The sequence below is a fragment of the Ipomoea triloba genome, chromosome 12, assembly GCF_003576645.1.
Source record: "Ipomoea triloba cultivar NCNSP0323 chromosome 12, ASM357664v1".
Lineage (NCBI taxonomy): Eukaryota > Viridiplantae > Streptophyta > Magnoliopsida > Solanales > Convolvulaceae > Ipomoea > Ipomoea triloba.
The window spans coordinates 18,870,975-18,871,319 of record NC_044927.1 but is presented as its reverse complement, the minus strand read 5'-3'; positions in this window follow the sequence as shown (position 1 = coordinate 18,871,319).

Here is a 345-nt window from a genome sequence, read left to right as displayed (position 1 = left end):
ATATCTGTTATATATATATATATATATATATATATATATATATATATATTTATATTTATATATATATATATATATTTATATATATATAACACTATTTGGATACATTATTTATGATTTCATGGAACATTTTTAACTTTTTTTTTTTTCAAAATAGACAAAATATCAAGACATTTGAAATTTTTTTCTCTCACTGTACAACATTCACACATTGAGTGAGTTGGCATCACAAATTAATGTTTGGTATTGGGATGCCCTTATTACTACATACGCTAATTAATTATTTTATCTCATTTTTTTTTTCAGATTTAGAAGAAGCAAAAAAAAAAAAAAAAATCAGATAAATCT